Genomic DNA, 27470 nt, shown 5'->3' on the forward strand with positions numbered 1-27470 from the left:
GTTGAGTATCCAGTTAATGGTACAGAAGCCCTGAGTTTCAGATCCATGCTTATTCAATTTCATGTAAGTGGGTGCTGTATCCCCTTCCAGCATTGGAAATTATGCCCAAAAACAAAGAAGTGCTGGAGCAAGAAGGGGTGCCTAATATGGGCCTGAGTGCATACTAGGACAGTCCCAGCACACCAGTCAGAGTTCCAGATACTCCCACTGTGCCACCTCCATAAGCACTGGTAATGGCTGCTCTCAAGTTGCTCAGATGTAGGCGAGATCTGAGTTGGCTCCACTCCTGGCACCTGTACATTCTTCTTAGCCATGGAAGCCTTTGTCATAGTTGTGGGAAGGGGTGTTCTATGAAATAAGAGGGGCTGGAATAGGCATTTAGAGTGGGTTAGGTCATGACCTGGCATTGTTATCTGGAAACAGTCAGCATCCTGTATAATTTCAACATGTTTACTCTGCCTTGCTTTTTGAGTAAGCAAACGTGTGGTTGCCTCCGCAAACTCTTCACATAGAGATTAATAAATAAATAAATGCTCACTAAGCCAAACAAAAGAGGAAGAGATAGTTAATCTACCTGATAAAGAATTCAGGGAAATGATAGTGTAAATGATCCAAAATCTTGAAAACAAAATGCAGTTTGAGATAAATAGCCTGGAGACAAGGATCGAGAAGATGCAAGAAAGGTTTACCAAGCACTTAGAGGAAATAAAAAAGAGTCCATACATATGGAATAATGCAATAGATGAGATCCAAAATATTCTGGAGGGAACCAACAGTAGAATAACTGAGGCAGAAGATAGGATAAGCGAGATAGAAGATAGAATGGTAGAAATAAATGAAATAGAGAGGAACAAAGAGAAACGAATTAAAAGAAATGAGGACAATCTCAGAAACTTCTGGGACAATGTTAAACGCCCCAATATTCGAATCATAGGAATCCTGGAAGATGAAGACAAAAAGAAAGACCATGGGAAAATCCTTGAGAGATGATCATTGGCAAGTTCCCTAAAATAGGGAAGGAAATAATCACCCAAGTCCAAGAAACCCAGAGAGTCCCAAACAGGAAAATCCCAAGGCAAAACAGCCCAAGACACATATTAATAAAATTAAGAAAGATCAAAGGCAACATCAAAGATTAAAAGCAACAAGGGAAAGAAAGGAAATAACACACAAGGGGATTCCCACAAGGATCACAGCTGATCATTTTTTTTTAATTGGAGGCTAATTATTTAACAATATTATATTAGTTGGTTTTGTCATACATTGACATGAATCCGCCCCGGGTGTACATGAATTCCCCCTCCCGAACCCCCCTCACACCTCCCAGCCTCCCTTTATCCTCCCTCTGGGTCATCCCCGCATACCAGTCCCGAGCATCCTGTAACATGCATTGACCCTGAACTGGCGATTCATTTCACTTACGATAATACACGTTTCAATGCCATTCTCCCAAACCATCCCACCATCACCCTCTCCCACAGAGTCCCAAAGACTGTTCTGTACATCTGTATCTCTTTTGCTGTCTCTTATACAGGGTTATCATTTGCATCATTTTAAATTCCATATATATGTGTTAGTATATTATATTGGTGTTTTACTTTCTGGCTTGCTTTGCAGTGTATAATAGGCTCTAGTTTCATCCACCTCATTAGAACTGGTTCAAATGCATTCATTTTAAAGGCTGAGTAATAATCCATTGTGTATATGTACCAAATCTTTCTTATCCATTCGGCTGCAGATGGACATTTCGGTTGCTTCCATGTCCTGGCTATTATAAACAGTGATGCAGTGAACACGGGAGTACATGTTTCTCTTTCAATTCTGGTTTCCTAGGTGTGTGTGCCCAGGAGTGCAATTGCTGGATAATATGGCAGTTCTATTTCCAGTTTTTTCAGGAATCTCCACAGTGTTCTCCATAGTGGCTGTACTAGTTTCCATTCCCAACAACAGTGTAAGAGGCTTCACTTCTCTCCACACCCTCTCCAGCATTTACTGCATGCAGATTTTTGGATAGCAGCCATTCTGACAGGTGTGGAATGGTATCTCATTGTGGTTTTGATTTGCCTTTCTCTGATTATGAGGGATGTTGAGCATTTTTTCATGTGCTTGTTAGCCATCTGTATGTCTTCTTTGGAGAAATGTCTGTTTAGTCTTTAGCCCATTTTTTGATTGGCTCATTTAATTTTCTGAAATTGAGCTGCAGGAGCTGCTTGTATATTTTGGAGATTAATCCTTTATCAGTTGCTTTATTTGCTATTATCTTCTCCCATTCTGAGGGCTGTCTTTTCACCTTGCTTATAGTTTCCTTTGCTGTGCAGAAGCTGTTGATTTTAATTAGGTTCGGTTTGTTTACTTTTGCTTTTATTTCCAATATTCTGGGAGGTGGGTCTTGGAGGATCCTGCTGTGATTTATGTCAGAGAGTGTTTTGCCTAGGTTCTCCTCTAGGAGTTTTATAGAATCTGGTCTTACATTTAGGTCTCTAATCCATTTTGAGTTTATTTTTGTGTATGGTGTTAGGAAGTGTTCTAGTTTCATTCTTTTACAAATGGCTGACTAGTTGTCCCAGCACTACTTGTGAAAGAGACTGTCTTTTCTCCGTATTATATTCTTGCCTCCTTTGTCAAAGATAAGGTGTCCATAGGTGTGTGGATTTATCTCTGGGCTTTCTATTTTGTTTCATTGGTCTATATTTCTGTCGTTATGCCAGTACCATACTGTCTTGGTGACTGTTGCTTTGTAGTAGAGCCTGAAGTCTGGCAGGTTGATTCCCCCAGTTTCATTCTTCTTCCTCAAGATTGCTTTGGCTATTCGAGGTGTTTTGGATTTCCGTACAAATTGTGAGATTATTTGTTCTAGCTCTGTGAAAAATATTGTTGGTAGCTTCATAGGGATTGCATGGGTAGTATACTCATTTTTACAATATTTATTCTTCTAATCCACGAACACGGTATATTTCTCCATCTATTAGTGTCCTCTTTGATTATTTTCACATTTTTTTAGTTTTCTATGTACAAGTCTTTTGTTTCCTTAGGTATATATATTGCTAAGTATTTAATTCTTTTCATTGCAACAGTGAATGGAATAGTTTCCTTTTTGTCTCTTTCTATTTTCTCATTATTAGTGTATAGGAATGCAAGGGATTTCTGCTTGTTGATTTTATATCCTGCAACTTTACTGTATTCATTGATTAGCTCTGGTAGTTTTCTAGTAGAGTCTTTAGGGTAGAGGATCATGTCATCAGGGAACAGTGAACATTTTACTTCTTCTTTTCCAATTTGGATTCCTTTCATGTCTTTTTCTGCTCTTATTGCTGTGGCCAAAAATTCCCGAACTATGTTGAATAGTAGTGGTGAGAGTGGGCACCCTTGTCTTGTTCCTGACTTTAGGGGAAATGCTTTCAGTTTTTCACCGTTGAGGATAATGTTTGCTGTGGGTTTGTCATATATAGATTTTATTATGTTGAGGTATGTCACTTCTATTCCCACTTTCTGGAGGGTTTTTATCATTAATAGATGTTGAATTTTTTCGAAGACTTTCGCTGCATGTATTGGGATAATCATATGAGTTTTAATTTTCCGTTTGTTAATGTGGTGTATTACGTTGATTAATTGACGGATATTGAAGAATCCTTGCATTCCTGGGATAAAGCCCACTTGGTCATGATGTATGATCTTCTTATTGTGTTGTTGGATTCTGATTGCTAGAATTTTGTTAAGGATTTTTGCATCCATGTTCATCAGTGACATTGGCCTGTAGATTTCTTTCTTTTTTTTTTTTTTTTGTGGTATCTTTACCAGGTTTTGGGATTAGGGTGATGCTGGCCTCATAGAATGAGTTAGGAAGTTTCCCTTCCTCAGCAATTTTCTGGAAGAGTTTGAGTAGAATAGGTGTTAGCTCTTCTCTAAATTTTTGGTAGAATTCAGCTGTGAAGCCATCTGGACTTGGGCTTTTGTTTGCTGGAAGATTTCTGATTACAGCCTCTAGTTCCGTGATTGTGATGTGTCTATTCAGATTTTCTATTTCTTCCTGGTTCAGTTTTGGAAAGTTTTACTTTTCTAGGAATTTGTCCATTTATTCCAGGTTATTCATTTTATTGTCAGATAATTGCTGATAGTATTCTCTAATAATCCTATGTATTTCTGTGTTGTCGGTTGTAATCTCTCCATTTTCATTTCTAATTTTATTGATTTGGTTCTTCTTCCTTTGTTTCTTGATGAGTCTGGTTGGTGGTTTGTCAATTTTATTTACCTTCTCAAAGAACCAGCTTTTGGCTTTGTTGATTTTTGCTATGGTCTCTTTTGTTTCTTTTGCATTTATCTCTGCCATAATTTTTACGATTTCTTTCCTTCTACTAACCCTGGGGTTCTTCATTTCTTCTTTTTCTAGTTTCTTTAGATGTAGAGTTAGTTTATTTAGTTGACATCTCTCTTCTTTCTTGAGGTGTGCATGTTTTGTTATGACCTTTCCCCCTAGCACTGATTTCACGTGTCCCAGAGGTTTGGATTGTTGTGTTTTCATTTTCATTCATTTCTATGCACATTTTGATTTCTCTCTTGATTTCTTCTATGATATGTTCATTATTCAGCAACGTGTTGTTCAGCCTCCATATATTGTCATTTTTAAGAATTTTTCTCCCGAAATAGAGATCTAATCTTACAACATTTTGGTCCGAAAAGATGCTTGGAATGATTTCAATTTTTTTGAATTTACCAAGGCTAGATTTATGGCCCAGGATGTGATCTATCCTGGAAAATGTTCCATGTGCTCTTGAGAAAAAGGTGCAATTCATTGTTTTGGGGTGAAATGTCCTATAGAGTTCTATTTGGTCTAACTGGTCTATTGTATCATTTAAAGTTTGTGTTTCCTTGTTAATTTTCTGTTTAGTTAATCTATCCATACATGTCTGTGGGGTATTAAAATCTCCCACTATTATTGCATTGTTGTTAATTTCCCCTTCCATACTTGTTAGTAATTTTCTTACATATTGCAGTGCTCCTATGTTGGGTGCATAAATATTTGTAATTGTTGTATCTTCATCTTGGATTGATCCTTTGATCATTAATTAGTTTCCTTCTTTGTCTCTTTTCACAGCCTTTGCTTTAAAGTCTATTTTATCTGATATGAGTATTGCTACACCTGCTTTCTTTTGGTCTCTATTTGCATGGAATATCTTTTTCCAGCCCTTCACTTTCAGTCTGTATGTGTCCCTCATTTTGAGGTGGGTCTCTTGTAGACAACATGGGGTTCTTGTTTTTGTATCCATTCAGCCAGCCTTTGTCTTTTGGTTGGGGAATCCAACCCACTTTCATTTAAGGTAATTATTGATAAGTATGATCCCGTTGCCATTTTCTTTATTGCTTTGGGTTCGAGTTTATACACCCTTTCTCTTTTTCCTGTCTAGAGAAGATCCTTTAGCATTTGTTGGAGAGTTGTTTTAGTGATGCTGAATTCTCTCAGCTTTTGCTTGTCTGTAAAGCTTTTGATTTCTCCTTCATATTTGAATTAGATCCTTGCTGGGTACAGTAATCTGGGCTGTAGGTTATTTGCTTTCATCACTGTAAGTATGTCTTGCCATTCCCTCCTGGCTTGAAGAGTTTCTGTAGAAAGATCAGCTGTTATCCTTATGGGAATCCCCTTGTGTGTTATATCCTGTTTGTCCCCTGCTGCTTTTAATATTTGTTCTTTGTGTTTGATGTTTGTTAATTTGATTAATATGTATCTTGTAGTATTTTGCCTTGGGTTTATCCTGTTGGGGATTCTCTGGGTTTCTTGGACTTGGGTGATTATTTCTTTCCCCATTTTTGGGAAGTTTTCAACTATTATCTCCTCAAGTATTCTCTCATGATCTTTCTTTTTGTCTTCTTCTTCTGGGACTCCTATGATTCGAATGTTGGAGCGTTTCACATTGTCCCTGAGGTCTTTAATATTGTCCTCATTTCTTTTAATTCGTTTTTCTCTTTCCCTCTCTGTTTCATTTATTTCTATAATTCTATTTTCTAGCTCGCTTATCCTGTCTTCTGCCTCTGTTATTCTATTGTTTGTTCCCTCCAGAGTGTTTCTGATCTCATCTATTGCATTATTCATTGTATATTGACTCTTTTTTATTTCCTCTAAGTCCTTATTAAACCTTTCTTCCATCTTCTCAATCCTTTTGTCCAGGTTATTTACCTGTAACTCCATTTTGCTTTCAAGATTTTGAATCATTTTCACCATCAAAATTCGAAATTCTTCATCAGGTAGATTCCCTATATCTTCCTCTTTTGCTTGTCTTGGTGGGCATTTATCTTGTTCCTTTACTTGCTGGGTATTTCTCTGCCTCTTCATGTTGCTTATATTGCTTTGTTTGGGGTGGCCTTTCCCTCTTCTGGCAGTTTGTAGGGTTCTCTTTATTATGTAATTTCCTCGCTGTGTGTGGGTATTGGACGGGTTACTTTTCAAGGTTGCCTGGTTAGGGAAGCTTGTGTTGGTGTTCTGGTGGGTGGAGTGGATTTCTTCTCTCTGGAGTGCAATGAAGTGTCCTGGAATGTGTTACGAGATGTCAGTGGGTTTGGTGTGACTTTGGGAAGCCTGTATATTGAAGCTCAGGGCTATTTTCCTGTGTTGCTGGAGAATTTGTGTGGTATGACTTGCTCTGGAAACTGTTGACCCTTGGGTGGTGCTTGGTTTTAGTGTAGGTATGGAGACGTTTGATGAGCTCCTATCGATTGATGTTCCCTGGAGTCAGGAGTTCTCTGGTGTTCTCAGGATTCGGGCTTAAGCCTCTTGCCTCTTTTTTTTTGGTCTTATTCTTGGAGTAGTCTCTAGACTTCTCTATCTGTCATTTCCAAGGCGGTTCCCTCTGCTTTAGCTTCTGTTTGATGGTCTCTTCAGTGTCTAATTTCCGCCCTGATATTTGGGGGCGGGTGGACACTTTAAGGCTCAGTTGTTCAGTCGTTTTCTGGGAAGGGAGGAACGCTGCAGACAAATATCTCTGGCGTCTGTGGGGAGTGCTCGCAGAGTCTCGGCCACACTGGGTTTGCCCCCGCTCACAGAGCAGGTGTTGTCCCAGTCTACACTGCACAGGCTCTAGGTTGCCCTGCCGGTAACTGTTGGAGGCTGGCGATGGGTTCTATGCACTTCCCAGATCTGAGCTGCTCAAGTTCAGTTTTTCGGGCACTCCACAAAGGCGCAGACTTGGATGGGCCTGCGTTTTGTGCCTTACCCAGGTCCAAGACTTATCGCTTCTCCAGTCCCTGCCACTTGGTTTTCTGGGTGTACAACTGGCGCAACTTCTCAGGCTGATATCGACCTGCCCTAGCCCAAGAAGTCTTGATTAGCAACAAGCCTGCCTTCAGTTTGTATCGGATGCTTTTCTGTGGCCGCGGTTGCCCCCTCTGGCTCTGGCTGACCTCCCTGCCTCTTTTGGCAGGGAATGGGGGATGGGCCAACCACAGCTGGTTCACTCTGCTCAGCCCTTTGTTCTGTGAGTGAGGCTGCTGGAGTCTTAGGTTAGAGCTTTCCGCCTTTTCATGGGGAAGCTATCCCAGTCTGCTTTGATATCCCCAGCTAGTTCTCTCAGATTGTTCTCTCAGCATTTAGGCCCAGTCCACTCTCTAAGCAGTTCAGCCATCTCCTCCCTGCCCAGCCCCCACTTGCTAATGGCATATGCACGTGTCTGCGCTGCTTCTCCCCTGGGAGTTACCGTTTGGTGGGTAATCTGTGGGTTTTAATTGTTTCCCTCTTTTTCCTCCTGGTTATGTGGCCCTCTGATGTTCCAAGGCTCACCACAGTTTCATCAGTGAGACTGTTTCCTAGTGTTTGGAAACTTCTCTCTTTTTAAAGCCTCCCTTCCCAGGATGGAGCTCCGTCCTTACCTCTTTTGTCTCTCTTTTTATCTTTTATATTTTTCCCTACCTACTTTTGAAGACAATGGACTACTTTTCTTGGTGTCTGATGTCCTCTGTCAACATTCAGAAGTCGTTTTGTAGACTTTACTCCACGTTCAAATGTTCTTTTGATGAATTTGTGGGGGAGAGAGTGGTCTTGCTGTCTTCTTCCTCCGCCATCTTGTTCCTCTGAAAAGATGTTTATTGAAAAGATAAACAAAATAATTAAGTCTTTAGCTAGGTTCATCAAAAATAAAAGATAGATGACTGAAATAAACAAATGCAAAGGAGAGATTACATCCAACATCGCAGCAATAGGGAAAAATCATAAGAGGATACTACAAATAGTTATATGCCAAAGAATTTGACACCCTAGAGGAAACTGACAAATCTCTAGGACCATACAACCTTTCAAAAATGAATCAGGAAGGAATGTATTATTTGAATATTTGAAGCACTCGTAGTGAAATTGAATTTATAATTAAAAAATCTCTTAAGAAAATTAAGTTCAGGAACACACAGCTTCACAGCAGAATGATTACAAACATGTACCAAAGAGCTTATATCCAACATTCTCAAAATAGTCCAAAAAATTGAGAAAATGGAGTACTCCCAAATTTTTATGAAGCTATTACTTTCTTAAAACCAAAACCAGACAAAGACACCACCAAAAAAGAAAACTCAATGCCAATATTTCTGTTGAATGTAGATGTGAATATTCTTCACAAAATATGAGAGAATCAAATTCAACATCACATACCATGTTCAAGATGGACTTATTCCAGGGGGACAAAGATGGTTCAATATCTGCAAATTAGTCAGTGTGGTACACCACATTAGGAAAGAGAAGGACAAAAATCACCTGATCATCTCAACAGATGCTGTGAAAGCATTTGGAAAAATTCAATATTCATTCATTTCAAAAACTATCACCATACTTGAGATGGAGGGAACATAATGAAAATGAAAGTGGAAGTCGCACTGTGCCCACTCCAGTACTCTGGCCTATAGAATTCCATGGATTGTAGAGTCAATGTGCTCGTCTGAACATAATAAAGGTGATTTAAAACAAACAGAGATGATATACTATTCAGTTGAAAAAAGATGAAAGCTATTCCTCTAAATCAGGAACAAGACACAGATGCTCAATCTTGCCATTTCAAAAACACTAGAAGTACTAGGCACAGCAATCATTCAAAGATAATAAATAAAAGTCATCCAAATTGGAAGGAAGAAGTAAAACTGTCACTACTTGCAGTTGACATGATACTATATACAGAAAGTTTTCAGTTAAGTTCAGTTCAGTTCATTCTCTCAGTCATGTCCAACTCTTTGCGACCGCATGAATACCAGAACGCAGGCCTCCCTGTCCAACACCAACACCCGGAGTACACTCAAACTCATGTCCATCTAGTCGGTGATGCCATCCAGCCATCTCATTCTCTGTCGTCCCCTTCTCTTCCAGCCCCCAATCTCTCCCAGCATCAGAGTCTTTTCCAGTGAGTCAACTCATTGCATGAGGTGGCCCAAGTTTTGGAGTTTCAGCTTACAAAAAGAATGATTAAACAAATAAAATCAAGGTTAATTAAAACCCTAAATGAAAGACTGGAAACAGTGAAACCCCTAGAAGAAAATGTAGGCATAACATTCTTTGACATAATTCATAGCAATATTTTTTTCACCTGTCTCCTAAGGCAAAGGAAGCAATGGGAAAAAATGAGATCTCTTTAAACTTAAAAGCTTTTGCACAGCAAACGAAAACACTGACAAAACGAAAAGACACCCTACTGAATGAGAGTAAGTTTTTTGCAAATGATATAACTATAAGGGGTTAATATTCAAACTAAACAGATTATTCAACTCGATATTAAAAAAGAAACCAAAAAATATCAATGGGAAGATCTGATTTTCTCCAAAGAAGATATACAGATGGCACATGAAAAAATGTTGAACATCACTAACTGTCAGAGAAGTAAATACCACAATCACAAGCAGATATCACCTCACACTCATCAGAATGGCTATCATCAAAACAAAAATTCTGAAAGTAACAAATGCTGACAAGGATATGGAGAAAGGGAAGCCCTTCTACTTAATCAGTGAGAATGTAAATTTGTGCAGTCGCTATGGAAAGCATCATGAAAGTTTCTCAAAAAACTGAAAAAAGAACTACCAATTGACCCAGCAATTCCATTCCGAGGTATACATCAGAAGACAATGAATACTAATTTGAAAAGATACATCCTACAGCCTTATTTACAGTAGAAAAATTATGGAAGCAACCAGTGAACAAAGCACACTGGTTCCTCTCTTCAAAGCACTCACCTGAAGTATGGTTTAAGCAAGCATTTGAACACCATAGTAATCCTTAGAAATAATGGCAGATACATGTTCATTTAGATGGAAAAATTCTTCCAGCATATTTTATAGAAAAGAAAGGCTACAATAGTACATATATTTTGATTCAAATTCTATGAATTAAAAAATTTCACTAATGTATATATGCTCATCCAAATATATGTGTATTATATATTCTAGCATTATATAACACATATATATGTTATAAACATTTTGGTAAAACAAAAAGACAAGTTAGTAATAGTATATATTTCTATTGACACACTTATCGGTGTCCACTAATTTCATTTTTATACTTTTTGAATTTCCATCATCCTGCTCTGTTATCTTGTGAATAGAGTAAGAATCACTGTGATGTTAATGGTTGTCAAAGTAGTTCTCAATGTAGGCTGGCCTTCACATTCTTGGTGGGTTTGAAATATTAGCTATAATATATGCGGCACATGGGATCAAGTGGCAGCTGTTGGACGGGCATAGAGATAAGCACTGCTGACAGTCATGCCTGGGAATACAATGAAAAGAATGATGTACAAAAGGTAAACAAGAATGTGAAATCAAATCTGAGGTTGGAAACGAGTCAATTAAAAAGATTCCAACACACTGGACCCAAAGTATCCTTATATAACAGAGCAGCGTGAGCACAGCCCTTAGCAGGTAGCCTTTGCTGTGCCTTACTACTCCACATCCTGTTACTAAGCAACAGGTCTTGCTCAGCAATTGGACAGTGCATCCCTGGGCCCTGCCCATACGCAACCATCTATCAATGAGGTACCTACTGGTACGTCTCCTGCTCAGCTATTGGTCAGCTACACTGTGGGTCCTACCTGATGAGAACTGTCAAGAAGGGACCATTGGGGAAGTGATTCAGTCGAGAGTCCATGCTGCAGTGGTCATGTGACTCTTGCCTTCGGGGACCTTACTTTTTTTCTTTGTTTTTTCCTTTTTTTAAAATCAGGAATGCATTTCTGGTATATGGGACAAGTTGAGTTTCCCTACTCAATATGAGAGTTGAAGTGTCCAAAACAAAATTAGTGGAGGAGACATTGAACACTTTCTTTGCTCTGATGTGTAATCTTATGGAGACGGTGTATTGACCTTGGGGCAACAAACTGAGGATTCTCTTGGGATCTCTAAAGCTCATTGGAGTAGAAAAAGCATGCGACATGTTCTCAATTACTTTTTTCCATGTTAAGTGCTTGAATTAAAGTTACTTAAGCCCCTCAAGAACCCCTAATAGGAAGAGGGTGGTCTAGATAAGAAGTGACGAGAGTACTCTGAAGTGCTGAAATGAGATGAGAAGTGTTCATACAGGGATGGAGGAGGCAGGAGTGTTTAAGGGTGACATATAAGTCAAGGAATAAAGGGCACTGAACGAAAGTCTGAAGGTCATGAGCAGAAACACCATGCCCCTGAATCATCATTCCACGTAATCAGACACACAATGTGTCAGCAATGGGTAAGTTGTATCATGGCCTCCCTCAACATCCACTAGCCCCTGTTGATGGGCAAAGTGTTACATTGTGATGTCTAAGACCCCAAGGCCAACATTGGCTGGAGGAGTGCCTAGCTGATCAATCAAATTGATGAGGGTGGCTCCTCATTGTCCTGAGTAGGTATATATAGGGGGGTCAGAGGCAGAGATTCTGGATTAGGCCACTTCGTGTGATCATCATGACTAGGGTAATCAGGAAGCCACAGAAGTCAAGAAGTGTTGCAACGCAGTTTGCTTCAAGGATGAAAGGAAGAAAGAGGACACATTTTCAAAGGACATACAGAGGTAGTGTGAAGGTAAGATGACTCCATCTATGTTCCCCATGATCTCCATTTTCTTTCCTGCCCAAGACCTCTACACTGCCCTTGCCTGGCACAAAAGACCTCATCAGTCCACATCCCTTTTTCATGAAATCTCCCTTCCAACTCAGTTGATATACTCTTTCCTCAAAACTAATACCCTTCTCTTTTCTTTCCAGTCACGACATATGACCAGGAGGGTCAGAAGACCTCTACAAGCGACTTTGAGAAAGAAAATACGATCATATGCCATTCAATCGAAGAAGGTGAAGAAAACAGGAAAACCAAAGAGGTTTTTCTGTTCCTGTGCACGTAAGACAGTGAATCAACGCCGAAAAAGTTACCAAAATATGAGACAGGGTCCAAGAAGGAGGCAGAATCGAAAGAGAAGATCAGCTCAATGGCCCCAGAATGAGAGACCCTGGAAACTACAACCTGGGCAGCCAGTAAGCGAGTACCAAAGGTCAGACACTTTAGAATTGTTTCTCCAGAGGTCGGCTTTCTTACAAACGGCCAACCAGGAAAAGACTGACTCTCACACTAACATAGTAAACTGCTGGCTGCCATTGAAATAAGCATCAAATGATGAAAAGATGATATTTGTGTGAGTGTGTGTGAATTTTCTGATGGGAAGGGTTATGAGGGAGTGAAGAGGTGGGCACCTGAGTGAAGAGGGGTGTGGAGTCCCGGGAGATTGGGGAACAGACCCTCAGGCCCCCAGTTAACCAGAGTAGAGGTCTGGACTGGGTCATGAGTCTGCACTGAAGATGGATATCCCTGCTTAACAATTGATCTCAGTGGCAAGGATTTGTGGTGTGGTATTACTGCCTTTGTTTGTGTTGTGGAATGACATTAGGATCTATATTGTCAAAACCCAGAGTGGAGTAGAAGATGGCAGAGGAATAGGACAGGGCGACCACTTTCTCCCCCACAATATCAGCAAAAGAATATTTGAACGCTGAGTAAATCCCACAAAACAACTTCTGTATGCTGGCAGAGGACATCAGGAACCCAGAAAAGCAGCCTATAGTCTTTGAAAGGAGGTAGGAAATAGTATAAAAGATAAAAGAGAGATAAAAGAGGGAGGGACGGAACTCCGTCCTGGGAAGGGAGGCCTAAGAAAAAAAAAATAGAGAGAATTTTCCAACACCTGGAGACACTCACGGCGAGTCTGTGACAAGCCTTGGAACCTCAAAGGGCCACATAACCAGGAGAAAAAAGAAATAAATAATTAAAACCCATAGACTAAGTGCCCAGAGGAAACTCTCAGTGGAGAAGCAGCGCAGACGCCCACACACCCCACTAGTAAGCGGGGGCCGGACAGGGAGGCGCGATGGCCTTGCGTCGAGCGAGGACCGTGCCTGAATGCCCCGAGGGCAACCTGAGGGTGCTAACGGGGAAATAGCTAAGCAGATTGTACAGTTAAAAGGTGGAAAGCCTGCGAAAAGGTGGAAAGCCTGCGAAAAGGTGAAAAGCCCAATCCTAAGACTCCGGCAGCCCCACTCACAGAACAAAGGACTGTGCAGAGCGAGCCGGCTGTGGGTGGCCCATCCCCAAGCCCCTGCCAGGACAGGCAGGGGAGGGCGGCCAGCGCCGGAAGGGGCAACTGCAGCCCCAGAGAGGCTTCCCATACCAAGCTGCAGGCAGCTTCATTGCTAACCAAGGCTTCTTGGGTTCGGGCCGGTCAATATCCTCCTGAGAACGTGTGCCGGTTATACACCCAGAAAACCGAGTGGCAGGGACCGGGGTGGCGATAAGTCGCAGAGACCACGCTCACCAAACGCCTGGTCACCTGAGCTGCTCAGACCGGGGAAGACACAAAACGCAGGCCCAACCAAGTCTGTGCCTTTGTGGAGTACCTGAGTACCTGAACCTGAGCCGATCAGACTTGGGAAGTGCATGCAACCCAGTGCTGGCCGCTGACAGCTCCTGGCAGAGCAACCTAGAGCCTGAGCAGCATAACCAGGGAAAGCACACATGCCACGAGCGGGGACAAACCCAGTGTATCTGAGACACTGTGCGCACTCCCCACAGACGCCAGGGATATTTGCCAGCAGCCGCAGCGAGTGGGGGAAATCCCAGTGTAGCTAAGACACTGCGAACACTCCCCACAGATGAGAGTGATATTTGTTAGCAGCGTTCCTCCCTCCCTACAGCAGGACTGAACAGGTGAGCCAATAAAAAAAAAAAAAAGAACATAAAAGAAAAAAAAAAAGCGTCCACCACCACCTCCTGGTGTCAGGACGGGAGTAAGACACTGAACAGATCAGCAAACAGAAGAGCTTAAACAGAAGGAATGGCCTTGGAAGTAACAGATGGAGAAGTCTTGAGCCTACTGCAAGAATAAGACTGAAAACCAAAGGCAGAAGCTTAAATCCAAATCCTGAGAACACCAGAGATCTCCTGTTCACGGGATCATTAATTCATAGGTGCTCATCAAGTGCCTCCATACATACACTGAAACCAGTCATCACCCAAGGGTCAACAAGTTTCAGTGAAAGACATACCACACAAATTCTCCAGCAACACAGGAGAAGAGTCCTGATCTTCAATATACAGGCTGCCCAAAGCCACTCCAAACCCATTGACATCTCAAACTCATTACTGGACACTTCATTGCACTCCAGAGAGAAGAAATCCAGCTCCACCCAACATAACACTGACAGAAGCATCCCTAGCCAGGGAACCTTGACAAGTCACCCGTCCAACCCCAAACACAACAAGGTAACTACGTAATAAAGAGAACTCCACAAACTGCCAGAAGACGGAAAGGCCACCCCAAGCACAGCAATATAAGCAAGATGAAGAGGCAGAGAAATACGCTGCAAGTAAAGGAACAGGATAAATGCCCACCAACAAAAACTAAAGAAGAAGATATAGGGAACCTACCGGATAAATAATTTAGAATTTTAATTGTGAAAATGACTCAAAATCTGGAAAGCAAAATGGAGTTACAGATAAATAACTTGGAGAAAAGGATTGAGAAGATGAAAGAAATGTTTAATAAGGAATTAGAAGAAACAAAAAAGAGTCAATGCACAATGAATAACGCAATAGATGAGATCACAAACACTCTCGAGGGAACAAAGAGTAGAATAACGGAGGCTGAAGACAGGATAAGCGAGGTAGAAGATAGAATTGTAGAAATAAAAAAAAGAAGGATAAAGAAAAACGAATTAAAAGAAATGAGGACAGTATTAGAGACTTCTGGGACAATGTTAAACGCCCCAACATTCTAATCACAGCAGTCCCAGAAGAAGAAGACAAAAAGAAAGACCATGAGATAATACTTGAGAAGATAATAGTTGAAAATTTCCCTAAAATGGGGAAGGAAATATTCACCCAATCCAAGAAACCCAGAGAGTCCCTAACAGGATAAACCTAAGGCGAAATACTACAAGACACATATTAATCAAATTAACAACGATCAAACACGAACAAATATTAAAAGCAGCGAGGGAAAAGCAACAAATAACACACAAGGGGATTCCCCTAAGGATAACAGCTGATCTTTCAACAGAAACTCTTCAGGCCAGGAGGGAATGGCAGTACCTACTTAAAGTGATGAAAGAAAGTAACCTACAGCCAAGATTACTATACCCAGCAAGGATTTCATTCAAATATGAAGGAGAAATCAAAAGCTTAACAAACAAGCAAAAGCTGAGAGAATTCAGCATCACAAACCAGCTCTCCAACAAATACTAAAGGATCTTCTCTAGACAGGAAACACAGAAAAAATGTATAAATTCAAACCCAAAACAATAAAGAAAATGGCAACGGGACCATACTTATCAATAATCACTTTAAATGTAACTGGGTTGAATGCCCCAACCAAAAGACAAATGCTGGCTGAATGGCTAAAAAAACAAGACTCCCATATATGTTGTCTACAAGAGACCCACCAACAAAATGAGGGACACATACAGACTGAAAGTGAAGGGCTGGAAAAAGATATTCCCCACAATCAGAGACCAAAAGAAAGCAAGAGTAGCAATACTCATATCAGATAAAATAGATTTTAAAACAAAGACTGTGAAAAGAGAAAAAGAAGGAAACTACATAATGACCAAAGGATCCATCCAAGAAGAAGATATAACAATTATAAATATTTATGCACCCAACATAAGAGCACTGCAATATGTAAGACAATTACTAACAAGTATGAAAAGGGAAATTAACAACAACGCAATAATAGTGGGAGACTTTAATACCCCACTCACACCTATGGATAGATCAACTAAACAGAAAATTAACAAGGAAACACAAACTTTAAATGATACAATAGACCAGTTAGACCTAATAGATCTCTATAGGACATTTCAACACAAAACAATGAAATTCACCTTTTTCTCAAGCGCACACGGAACATTCTCCAGGTTAGATCACATCCTGGGCCATAAATCTAACATTGGTGAATTCAAAAAAATTGAAATCCTTCCAAGCATTTTCTCTGACCACAATGCAGTAAGATTAGATCTCAATTACAGGAGAAAACCAATTAAAAATGCCAACATATGGAGGCTGAACAACACACTGCTGAATAATGAACAAATCAGAGAAGAAATCAAAAGAGAAATCAAAACATGCATATAAATGAATGAAAATACAACAACCCAAAACCTCTAGGACACTGTAAAAGCAGTGCTAAGGGGAAGGTTCATAACAATACAGGCACAACTCAAGAAACAAGAAAAAAGTCAACTGAACAACCTAATTATACATCTAAAGAATCTAGGAACGGAAGAAATGAAGAACCACAGTGTTAGTAGAAGGAAATAAATCGTAAAAATTAGGCCAGAAATAAATGCAAAACAAACAAAAGAGACCATAGCAAAAATCAACAAAACCAAAAGCTGGTTCTATGAGAAGGCAAATAAAATTGACAAACCACTAGCCAGACTCATCAAGAAACGAAGGGAGAAGAACCAAATCAATAAAATTAGAAATGAAAAAGGAGAGATCACAACTGACAACACAGAAATGCAAAGCATTATTAGAGAATACTATCAGTAATTATATGGCAATAAAATGAATAACTTGGAAGAAATGGACAAATTCTTGGAAAAGTACAACTTTCCAAAACTGAACCGGGAAGAAATAGAAAATCTGAACAGACCCATCACAAGCACGGCACTACAGGCTGTAATCAGAAATTTTCCAGCAAACAAAAGCCCAGGTCCAGACGGCTTCACAGCTGAAATCTACCAAAAATGTAGAGAAGAGCTAACACCTATTCTACTCAAACTCTTCCAGAAAATTGCTGAGGAAGGGAAACTTCTTAACTCATTCTATGAGGCCAGCATCACCCTAACCCCAAAACCTGGTAAAGATCCCACAAAAAAAGAAAACTACACGCCAATATCACTAATGACCATAGATGAAAAAATCCTTAACAAAATTCTAGCAATCAGAATCCAGCAACATATTAAGAAGATCATACATCATGACCAAGTGGGCTTTATCCCAGGAATGCAAGGATTCTTCAATATTCTCAAATCAATCAACGTAATACACCACATTTACAAACTGAAAAATAAAAATCATATGATTATCTCAATAGATGCAGAGAAAGCCTTCAACAAAATTCAACATCCATTTATGAAAAAAAACCCTCCAGAAAGTGGGAATAGAAGGGACGTATCTCAACATAATAAAAGCTATATATGACAAATTCACAGCAAACATTATCCTCAACGGTGAAAAACAGAAAGCATTTCCCCTAAAGTCAGGAACAAGACAAGGATACCCACTCACACCACTACTACTCAACATAGTTATGGAAGTTTTGGCCACAGCAATCAGAGCAGAAAAAGACATAAAAAGAATTCAAATTGGAAAAGAAGAAGTAAAACTTTCACTGTTCACTGATGACATGATCTTCTACACAGAAAACCCTAAAGACTCAGCCAGAAACTTAGGAGAGCTAATCAATGAATACAGTAAAGTTGCAGGATATAAAATCAACACGCAGAAATTCCTTGCATTCCTATACACTAATAATGAGAAAATAGAAAGAGAAATTAAGGAAATCATTCAATTCACTATTGCAACGAAAAGAATTAAATACTTAGGAATATATCTACCTAAATAAACAAAAGACTTATACATAGAAAACTATAAAACACTGGTGAAATTAATCATGGAGGACACTGATAGATGGAGAAATATACCGTGTTCGTGGATTGGAAGATTAAATATTGTGAAAATGAGTATACTACCCAAAGCAATTTATACATTCATTGCAATCCCTATCAATCTACCAACGATAATTTTTACAGAGCTAGAACAAATGATCTCAAAATTTGTATAGAAATACAAAAAATCCAGAATAGCCAAAGCAATCTTGAGGACGAAGAATGGAACTGAAGGCATTAACCTGCCGGACTTCAGGATCTACTACAAAGCCACAGTCATCAGGACAGTATGGTACTGGCATAAAGACAGAAATATAGATGAATGGAACAAAATAGAAAGCCCAGAGATAAATCCACGCACCTATGGACACCTTATCTTTGTCAAAGAGGCAAGAATATAAAATGGAGAAAAGACAGTCTCTTTAACAAGTGGTGCTGGGAAAACTGGTCAGCCATCTGTAAAAGAATAGAACTAGAACACTCCGTAAAACCATACACCAAAGTAAACTCAAACTGGATTAGAGAGCTAAATGTAAGACCAAAAATTATAAAACTCCTAGTGGAGAACATAGGAAAAATTCTCTCCGACACAAATCACAGGAAGATCCTCCATGACGCACCTCCCAGAATATTGGAAATAAAAGCAAAACTAAACAAATGCAAAGAAATAGAGGAAAACAACAGAAAAGGAAAAACAAGAGGTCTTTTCAAGAAAATTAGAGATATCAAGGGAACATTTCATACAAAGATGGGCTCGATAAAGGACAGAAATGGTATGGAACTAACAGAAGCAGAAGATATTAAGAAGAGGTGGCAAGAATACACAGAAGAACTGTACAAAAAAAGATCTTCACGATGAAGACAATCACGATGGCGTGATCACTCACCTGGAACCAGACATCTTGGAATGTGAAGTCAAGTGGGCCTTAGAGAGCATCATGACGAAAAAAGCTAGTGGAGGTGATGGAATTCCAATTGAGCTATTTTAAATCCTGAAAGATGATGCTGTGAAAGTGCTGCACTCAATATGCCAGCAAACTTGGAAAACTCAGCAATGGCCACAGGACTGGGAAAAGTCAGTCTTCATTCCAATCCCAAAGAAAGGTGATGCCAAAGAATGCTCAAACTACCACAAAATTGCACTCATCTCAAACGATAGTAAATTCATGCTCAAAATTCTCCAAGCTAGGCTTCAGCAATATGTGAATCGTGAACTTCCAGATGTTCAAGCAGGTTTTAGAAAAGGCAGCGGCACCAGAGATCAAATTGCCAACATCTGCTGGATTATGGAGAAAGCAAGAGAGTTCCAGGAAAACATCTATTTCTGTTTCATTGACTATGCCAAGGCCTTTGACTGTGTGGATCACAATAAACTGTGGAAAATTCTGAAAGAGATGGGAATACCAGACCACCTGACCTGCCTCTTGAGAAACCTCTATGCAGGTCAGGAATCAACAGTTAGAACTGGGCATGGAACAACAGACTGATTCCAAATAGGAAAAGGAGTACGTCAAGGTTTTATATTGTCACCCTGTTTATTTAACTTATATGCAGAGTACATCATGAGGAACGCTGGGCTGGAAGAAGCACAAGCTGGAATCAGTATTGCCGGGAGAAATATCAATAACCTCAGATATGCAGATGACACCACCCTTGTGGCAGAAAGTGAAGAGGAACTCAAAGGCCTCTTGATGAAAGTGAAAGACGAGAGTGAAAAGGTTGGCTTGAAGCTCAACATTCAGAAAACGAAGATCATGGCATCTGGTCCCATCACTTCTTGGGAAATAGATGGGGAAACAGTGGAAACCATGTCAGATTTTATTTTTTTGGCTACAAAATCACTGTGGATGCTGATTGCAGCTATGAAATTAAAAGACGCTTACTCCTTGGAAGGAAAGTTATGACCAGCCTACATAGCATATTAAAAAGCAGAGACATTACTTTGCCAACAAAGGTCCATCTAGTCAAGGCTATGGTTTTTCCTGTGGTCATGTATGGATGTGAGAGTTGGACTGTAAAGAAAGCTGATCACCGAAGAACTGATGCTTTTGAACTGTGGTGCTGGAGAAGACTCTTGAGAGTCCCTTGGACTGCAAGGAAATCGAACCAGTCCATTCTAGAGGAGATCAATCCTGGGTGTTCATTGGAAGGACTGATGCTAAAGCTCAAACTCCAATACTTTGGCCACCTCATGTGACAAGTTGACTCACTTGAAAAGACTCTGATGCTGGGAGCGATTGGGGGTAGGAGGAAACGGAGACAGCAGAGAATGAGGTGGCTGGATGGCATCACCGCCTATGTGGACATGAGTTTGAGTGAACTCCGGGAGTTGGTGATAGACAGGGAGGCCTGGCGTGCCGTGGTTCATGGAGTCGCTAAGAGTCGGACACGACTGAGCGACTGAATTGAACTGAACTGAACTGAACTGAAACAAATGGGACCTAAGTAATTCAAAAGCTTCTGCACAGCAAAGGAAACTATAAGCAAGGTGAAAAGACAGCCTTCAGAATGGGAGAAAATCATAGCAAATGAAACAACGGACAAAGAATTAATCTCCAAAATATACAAGCATCTCCTGCAGCTCAATTCCAGAAAAATAAAAGACCCAATCAACAACTGGGCCAAAGAACTAAACAGACATTTCTCCACAGAAGACATAAAGATGGCTAACAAACACATGAAAAAATGCTCAACATCCCTCATAATCAGAGAAATGCAAATCAAAACCACAATGAGATATCATTTCACACTAGTCAGAATGGCTGCTATCCAACATTCTACATGCAATGAATGCTGGAGAAGGTGTGGAGAGACGGAAACCCTCTTACACTATTGGTGGGAATGGAAACTAGTACAGCCATGATGGAGAACAGTGTGGAGATTCCTCATAAAACTGGAAATAGAACTGCCATATTATCTAGCAATCACACTCCTGGGCATACACACCGAGGAAACCAGAATTGAAAGAAACACATGTAGTCCAATGTTCATTGCAGCACTGTTTATAATAGCGAGGACATGGAAGCAACCTAGATGTCCATCTGCAGACGAATGGATAAGAAACTTTGGTACATATACACAATGGAGTCTTTTTCAGCCATCAGAAAGAATGCATTTGAATCAGTTCTAATGAGGTGGATGAAATTGGAACCTATTATACAGAGTGAGGTAAGCCAGAAAAAAAAAAAAAACACCAATACAGTATACTAACGCATATATATGGAATTTAGAAGATGGTAACCTTAACCCTATAAACGAGACAGCAAAAGAACAACAGTCTTTGGGACTCTGTGGGAGAGGGTAAAAGTGGGATGATTTGGGAGAATGGCATTGAAGCATGAATATTATCATATGTGAAATGAATCACCAGTGCAGGTTCGACGCATGATACAGGTTTCTCAGGGCTAGTGCATGGAGATGACCTCAAGGGAGGATATGGGAGGGGGGTTGAAGAAAGGGAACACATGTACACCCGGGGAAGATTCATGTCAATGTATGGCAAAACCAACCAATATATTATTGTAAAGTAATTAGCCTCCAATAAAAAAAAAAATTTGCCAGAAACCAGAGGGGATGGTGAATGTCGTACTTCCCCTCAGAAAAGCGGGCAGAAATCAACTCCTGTCCACCTACGTCATAAAGGGCTTTGTTGCATCACTGGCTTATGCTGTCAGCTAAAGGTGCTCAGGAGGCAAAAAATGCTCATACAACTAAAACCCACAGCTAGCACTCCCAAAGATTAAATAATGTTTGGAGGGAACAGACCAAATATTAATTAGGACACTGTTATCCTAAGGAATTGGTGGGAGCAGTGTGTTCCCAAGGGCAGCGCAGAGGAGGTGGCCCAATCCCAGTGCATATGACAAACAGGATCACCACAGACAGATAAATTTTTGGGGAGGAGGGCACCATGCAGTTTGTGCGATCTTAGTTCCCTGACCAGGGATTGAAAACGTTTCTGTTTCCTTGTTAATTTTCTGTTTAGTCGATCTATCCATAGGTGTGAGTGGGGTATTAAACTCTCCACTCGTATTGTGTTATTGTTAATTTCCCCTTTCATAATTATTAATATTTGTCTTACATATTTCCGTGCTCTTGTGTTGGGTGCATGTCTATTTAGAATTGATCTTTTGATCAACATGTAGTGTCCTTCTTTGTCTCTTTTCACAGCCTTTGTCTTAAAGTCTATTTTATCTGATATGAGTGTTGCTACTCCTACTTTCTTTTGGTCTCTATTTGCTTGGAATATGTTTTTCCAGCCCTTCCCTTTCAGTCTGTATGTGTCCCTCATTTCGAGATGGGTCTCTTGTAGACAACATATATAGGGGTCTTGTTTTTGTATCCATTCTGCCAGTCTTTGTCTTTTGGTTGGGACATTCAACTCATTTACATTTAAGGTCATTATTGATAAGTATGATCCCCTTGCCATTTATTTTGTTTTCGGTTTGGGTTTATACCCCCTTTCTCTGCTTCCTGTCTAGAGAAGGTCCTTTTAGCATTTGTTGGAGAGCTGGTTTGGTGATGCTGAATACTCTCAGCTTTTGCTAGTGTGTAAAGCTTTGGATTTCTCCTTCATATTTGAATGTGATCCTTGCTGGGTGTAGTAATCTGGGCAGTAGGCTATTTTCTTTCATCACTGTAAGTATGCCCTGCCTTTCCCTCCTGGCTTGAATAGTTTTTATTGGAAGATCAGCTCTGATGCTTGTGGGAATCCATTTGGGGGTTATTTGCTGTTTTTCCCTTGCTGCTTTTAATATTTGTTCTTGGTCTTTGATCTTTCTTAATTTTATTAACATGTATCTTGGGGTGTTTTGCCTTGGGATTTTCCTGTTTTGGACTCTCTGAGTTTCTTGGACTTGGGTGATTATTTCCTTCCCTATTTTAGGGAACTTTTCAACTATCATCTCCTCAAGTATTTTCCCATGGTCTTTCTTTTTGTCTTCATCTTCCTGGACTCCTATGATTCGAATGTTGGGGCGTTTAACATTGTCCCAGAGGTCTCTGAGATTGTCCTCATTTCTGTTAATTGGTTTTTCTTTTTTCCTCTCTTTTTCATTTGTTTATACCTTTCTATCTTCTATCTCACTTATCCTATGTTCTGGCTCTGTTATTCTACTGTTGGTACCCTCCAGAGTGTTTTGGATCTCATCTCTTGCATTATTTCTTATATATGGGCTCTTTTTAATTTCTTCTAGGTGCTTGTTAAACCTTTCTTGCATCTTCTCAATCCTTGATTCCAGACTATTCACTGTAACTCCATTTGTTTTCAAGATTTTGGATCATTTTCACTATCATTATTCGGAATTCTTTATCAGGTAGATTCCCTCTCACTTCCTCTTTTGTTCGGCTTAGTGGGCATTTATTTATTTATTTATCTCTATGTGAAGAGTTTGCGGAGGCAACCACACGTTTGCTTAGTCACAAAGCAAGGCAGATGAAACTTGTTGATATTACACAGGATGCTGGCTGTTTCCCCAGAACAATGCCAGATCATGACCTAACCCACTCTGAATGCCTATTACAGCGCCTTTTATTTCATAGAACACCCCTTCCCAAAACTATGACAAAGGCTTCCATGGCTGAGAAGAATGTACAAGTGCCAGGAGTGGAGCCAACTCAGATCTGGCCTACATCTGAACAAGTTGAGAGCAGCCATTACCAGTGCTTATGGAGGTGGCACAGTGGGAGTATCTGGAACTCTGACTGGTGTGCTGGGACTGCCCTAGTATGCCCCCAAGCCGATATTGGGCACCCCTTCTTGTTTCAGCACTTCCTTCTTTTGGAGCAAAATGTCCAATGCTGGTAGGGGATACAGCACACCCTTATATGAAATGGAATCAGCATGGACCTGAAACTCAGGGCTTCTGTACCATCAACTGGACACTCAAACTAACTCCCCAATAGGCAGGGTTGCTTACTGAGCACAGGAGAAGTCCGAGCTCATACCTGGCACTGGTTCTGGCCTCTCTATCTCTAGCCCCACCTCTCACCAAAGTGAGAGTTGTCAATACACAAGAAGCAAAATTAATCTTGTATGTAAAATTATGGAAATCGCCCAATAGGGAAAACAAGTAAAAAAGGAGAAAAGTTTAAGAGATTTCTAGACAACATCAAGTATGCTAACATTCAGTTTATTAGGGTCGTCAAAGGAAAAAGAGAGAGAGGAAGGGGTCAAAGATGTATATTTAACGTGCTGAAAGGGAAAAACTTGCAACCTATAATACTCTACCAGGCAATATTATTATCCAGTAATGGAGAGAAGAAGTTCTCAGACAAGCAAAAGCTAAGAGCTTATCCATACTAAACCAACTTGGAAGGAAATATTAAAGAGTCTTCTCTAAGTGGAAAAAGAAGTAAAAATCTACAGAGAAGGGAAAAACTCCCACCAGTACACATAAACACATAGTAAATGCTGTGTACCAACCAAGTAGATAATCTAGTATGAAAATTAAAAGAGAAGTGAATTGCAAATTAAATACTAACTTCATTAAACACCCTATTACATCAATGGAAACAGCATCCCGATAGAAAAGCAATAAGAAAACTGTAGTCTTAAGTTACAGGTTAGAGTAGTTGAACTTAATAGATACCTACAGCATTTGTATTGTTCTTCAGTTACTAAGTTGTCTGACTCTTTTGAAACCCCATGGGCTGTAGTCCTCCAGGCTCCACCATCCATGGGATTTCCCAGGCAAGAACACTGGAGTTTATTGCATTTCCATTTCCAGGGCATCTTGCTGACCCAGCCAAGGGATCAAATCTGCATCTTCTGCGTTTCAGACAGTATCAGGTACCTGCTTCGATATGGACCCAGGGTACCCTCGGGATGAGCAGCGTTGGCGTCAGTAAGAGAGAGAGACAGACAGAGGCTGATAATACCTTGATTTATGCAGGAAACCAATAAAACCCCAGCACGGGGTTTGCTCTGTTTACCTAGGCCACAGGTTCCCTCTCGAATCACTGGAGGCACCCCACCAGGGCACCCCCTTGAGTGGGTCTTAGAAGCCCAGGCAGATAAGTAAACGCAGAGGGCCTAGGACTTCAAGGATCTCAACCGGAAAAAGGAGACTAGAGAAAAGGAGAACAAACGACACGGGGAGACCAAGCTTCAGTGAGCAAGGCCCAAAACTTTATTTTCCAGTGCTGCTTTTATACCCTAAGTTGTGCACATAAAAAATAGAGAAAGGGAGGTATAGAGTCACGCCAAATTGACGCAGGGTCAGCAATCTTGACCCTTATCAGGATCAGGGCTTATTTTTGTATGTCTCATGATATACAAAAGTTTTAGGTGGTTTACATCATCTTCTGGCCAGGAGGCCTGCTAACAGTTTATGGCCCTCTATCCTAACAAAGGTTAGTCAGCTGGAAAAAGGCTTATATTCTTTCAAGGTGATTTTCCTAAAGTCAGGCGCTATTCTCCAAAGACAAATGACAAGGTTACATTCCTATAAGGCAAGGGTGTAGTGAGCTACAAGAAAATAATTTATTAACTTAAGATCTGATGTAGTTAAATCAAAGGCTACTACTTATTTTCTCTGTATGTGATTAATATATTTCCAAGGACACAATAAATAGAAAATACGGAAACTTTGCAGCAAGCATTGATTCAACAATGAAATCTTTTTTAGTACTCTTCTAATGATTTTAACTTCTTCAACAAATTCCTGTATTTTAGAATATTAGGCTTTCTGTCCTTGCATGGCTGGGAGGCTGTAAACAGTCACATTCATAGTTGTAAGAGCCAGGACAAATTGTCAGGCAAGTTAGAAAGCTATCAGAAGGGCTTGGAATGGAACACTCCTATTAAACCGAGGAAAACTTTTTAATCTCAGCTCTGAATTAATGTTTTCAGCGAAAGGTGGTTGGGGGGAAGCCCCCGTATGTATTAGAGGACTTCGTAACAGGTGTAAGATAGTAAGGCAGTCAGACTCCGGTTTTCATTGGGGTAGATGTTCTGGTAAGTCCAGGGGGGTCCTCGAGTCCTGATTAGCCTTTGCCCTTCAGGTCACTTCACCAATTGACCTTTGCCACGGGTAGGATTTCCCTCGCTGGCTCCCGGAAAGACAGATTCTTTACCTCTGAGCCACCTGGCATAGTCTATCCCAAAATAGCAGAATACACACCTTCAATGGAGCTCAGGACATTTATTCAGTGATGATCAAATGCTGGGCCACAAAACAAGGCTCAACATATTTAAGGAGACAGATATTATCTAAAGCACTTTTTCTGACCACAATGGTACAAAATAAGAAATCAAACACAGGAGGGGAATATGGGACAAACACAAACATATGGAGATGGAACAACATGTTACTAAATACCAATGAGCTAATGAAGAAATCAAAAAGGGAATCAGAAAATACTTTGAGACTAATAAAAACACAAACTTTCCAAAATCTGTTGGATTTAGCAAAAGCAGTACTGGGGAAATTGTATAGTGACAGATGCTTCCCTCAAGGCTGGTAGAAAAACTGAAATAAAAAACTTAACTGACTCTATAAATGAAGTAGAAAAAGAAGAATAAATAAAGCCCCAAATTCTCAGAATGAAGGCAATAATAAAGATCAGAGAGGAAATTAATAAAACTGAGACATCCCCTTTCCTAGAGTAAATAAATATCAGTTAAGTGAAAAGATATTTTTTAAAAAAGTAAACAAAATAATTAATTCTTTATCCAGGTTCATCAAAAACAAAAGATAGATGACTCAAACTAATGCAAAGGAGACATTACAGCCAACATCAAAGCAATAGGGAACAATCATAAGAGGATACTACAAATAGTTATATGCCAAACAATTGGACAAACTAGAAGAAACTGACAAATCTCTAGGACTATACAACCTTGCAAAACTGAATCAGGAAGGAATGTATAATCTGAATAGGTGAAACACTAGTAGTGAAATTGAATTTATATTAAAAAAATCTCAGTAAAATAAAGTTCAGGACCACACAGCTTCACAGCAGAATGTTTACAAACATATACAGAAGACCTTATATACAACATTCTCAAACTATTCCAAAAAATTGAGAAAATATTGTACTCCCAAATTTTTTATGAAGGTATTATTTTCCTAACAACAAAACCAGACAAAGACACCACTAAGAAAGAAAACTCAATGCCAATATTTCTGCTGAATATAGATGTGAATATTCTTCAAAAAATATGAGAGAACCAAATTCAAAATCAAATTGAAACCATCATATACCATGATCAAGATGGACTTATTCCAAGGGTACAAGGATGCTTCAATATCTGCAAATTTGTCAGTGTGGTACACCACATTAGGAAAGAGAAGGGCAAAAATCATATGATCATCTCAA

The 27470-nt window shown here is 40.0% G+C and overlaps 1 pseudogene; it reads left to right on the forward strand.

The window, feature by feature from the left end:
* The first annotated feature begins 13348 nt into the window (after positions 1-13348).
* The window catches only part of LOC148774794 (diacylglycerol kinase kappa-like), a 113670-nt pseudogene continuing 99548 nt past the window's right edge, over positions 13349-27470 (forward strand).

This window comes from Moschus berezovskii, chromosome 19 (genome assembly GCF_049115385.1).
Source record: "Moschus berezovskii isolate FMDL1 chromosome 19, NW_MosBer_1.0, whole genome shotgun sequence".
Taxonomy (NCBI): Eukaryota; Metazoa; Chordata; class Mammalia; order Artiodactyla; family Moschidae; genus Moschus; species Moschus berezovskii.